Source organism: Pezoporus occidentalis, unplaced genomic scaffold, assembly GCF_034315485.1.
Source record: "Pezoporus occidentalis ecotype Australia unplaced genomic scaffold, CSIRO_AGI_Poc_V1 ctg133, whole genome shotgun sequence".
NCBI classification, from domain to species: Eukaryota; Metazoa; Chordata; class Aves; order Psittaciformes; family Psittacidae; genus Pezoporus; species Pezoporus occidentalis.
Genome location: NW_026913136.1, coordinates 2,684,627 through 2,687,211, shown reverse-complemented (window position 1 = coordinate 2,687,211; position 2,585 = coordinate 2,684,627). Strand labels below are relative to the sequence as shown.

The window sequence follows — 2,585 nt, the reverse complement described above, 5'->3', positions numbered from 1 at the left end:
TTATATGGGAATCAAACCTGGCAAAAAAAAAAAAAAAGCTTACTGCTAGAGGTGGTGAGATAAAAATGCTGTGTGATTAGAAGCTTCTGTTCCTGACTGGAGGTGGAGAAAAAGTACAAATGACAAAACAGAGATTCCAGGAGACTGAGAAGTGAGCAAGAATTTCCAGGTGTTATGTTTCTCCAGGAACATGAACACCTTGAGTTTTAGTTTAGAAGCATAAAATCTTCAAAGATTTAGGTTTGACTTAGATTCCTTAATTGAATTAATTCATAGTGAAAAGATAATAATTTACTCTGACTTCTAGTTTAAGACATGAAATTTGAGAATCTCCTAAAATAAGTAATTTACAATTAAACTATGACTTCACTATTTAGAGAATGTTCAGTGCTCCTTAAAAGTATATTCCCATTGGGAATAGTTTTGCTTTTGAACATTTTACATATTTCTTCCAGCTTTCTCTTGACTTGACTTTGGTCTTGCAAAATCTTTGTCCACCAAAAGGGGCTCTGGATGCCCTCTTCTAGCATTTTAGAGAGCTGTGCTCTTTTTTCCCCTGGGTTTCCCTGTAATATTTTTTTCCTGATTTACAGATCTAAAAATCAATATTCAGTAGACTAGGGCAGAGTATATGAAAGCACTTTACAAAGCTATGTCTGTTTCAGATGGATAAAAAGAAGAAAAAAAAAGTAGAGAAATAGCAAATATAAATCATTAATGCCCTGACATTTCCTAACATCTTAGCTCTTCTGTCACTCAGCTTGCTTCCAGACATGACAAGCAATTTCAAGATAATTTGCAAAATCGTAGGCAATAAGCAACAGCCAGTCCATTATTTCCATACTGCTGAAGCTTTGTCTTTGAAAGACATTCCACTATGTAAGCTGTGTAATTCAGAGACAATAAGGGACAGTCCAAAAAGATATATTCATAGAATCATAGAATAGTTAGGGTTGGAAAGCACCTTAAGATCATCAAGTTCCAACCCCCTGCCATGGGCAGGGATACCTCACACTAAACAATGTCAGCAAAGGCTCTGTCCAACCTGGCCTTGGAACACCACCAGGGATGGAGCATTTGCAGCTTCCCTGGGCAGCCCATTCCCGTGCCTCACCACCCTTACAGTAAAGAATTTCCTCTTTATATCCAATCTAAACTTCCCCTGTTTAAGTATTGACCCGTTACCCCTTGTCCTGTCACTACAGTCCCTAATGAAGAGTCCCTCCCCAGCATCCCTATAGCCCCCCTTCAGATACTGGAAGGCTGCTATGAGGTCTCCATGCAGCCTTCTCTTCTCCAGGCTGAACAGCCCCAACTTTCTCAGCCTATCTTCATACAGGAGGTGCTCCAGTCCCCTGATCATCCTCGTGGCCCTTCTCTGGACTTGCTCCAACAAAGGACACATCAGATGCTAAGCTGATAAGAACAGGTACTACACTTGATCTTAGCCAAAAGGCTGAGTAGTATGCTTTCTGTATAAAAGTGTTTGCTGCTAATAGTAGGAGGCAGCTAGTGAATTGTGTGCTCTGCTGCATAAGCAAACTTCATAAGGAGAAAAAAAAAAGAAAAAAATGAAACTCAAATTTTCACTTGTGAAAACTGTGGTGCTTTAAAGATCCTGCCAAGACAGTCTCACTGTGAAGTTTTGATGCACTTTCAAAAGAGCAATTAAAATTCTTTGAAATCTCCCTGCCAGCTGCTTGATGTCAAGGTAGCCTAAATGTGTCTCCACAAATGCTATGACAGGATAAAGAACGAAGCAGGAGCTCTTGGATCCATCAGTAGGCCAGAAACATTGTACTAGGACACTGAAGACAGAATAGCATCTGTGCCATAGGAAGATGCACTACCATTATCCTCTGAATTGAAAAAGGATGGTTTAAAAAGGCAGTGACATCTGGTGTGTTTTGTTAAAATGAGCCCTGTCTTTTCAAGAGTAATAAAATGCTGAAAGTGCTATTAAAATATTTGAAAGTTTGAAGTTCAAAAATCTTTCTTTGCATTTCCCTTTGAAAAAGAGAACTGGTTAGTTAAGGTGGGTGAAATACAGTATGAAATAATGTCTGGATACACCATGTAGCTGTATCTCATATAACCCTATATAATCCACATGAAACTATGGGGGTTTTGTTTAGTAATCTTAAAGAGTTACTTAGCTGTCTAAGAAGCCTGTGCTAATGTTTCTCATGTTGCCAACACTCCTTCTGAATGAAACCTAAAATATGTCTTTGATATAAAGAATTAACATATACCCAATAAACATGAGATCAGTAGAAAGCATCCATCACCCTACAGCAAAGGAGACTTTGTTTCACTTTAAATGTGCTCTATTTGTCTTTGTTAGAATAACTATGAGTTTAGTATAGAAACAGTATAAGAACACCCTGCCCTGAAACAAATAAAAGGTTTTCTCTTACATAAATAAACAAGAGGTTAATTCTGCCTGCAGTTGACCACTTGTACATTGTTCAGAGATTAAATTTCCCTGGTAAGTATACCCTGAGTGAAAATAAAAGAACTTTCCCCTGGAATTTTCTATGCTATGGCATGCCACTAATAAGATAAACAACCTTCATGAAGCCTTT

General features: G+C 38.1%; 1 pseudogene; it reads right to left on the bottom strand.

Annotated features, from left to right (window-relative positions):
• Nucleotides 1-1,337: 1,337 nt before the first annotated feature.
• On the bottom strand, nt 1,338-1,467 carry LOC134158769 (U2 spliceosomal RNA; annotated as a pseudogene).
• Between the last annotated feature and the right edge of the window lie 1,118 nt (nt 1,468-2,585).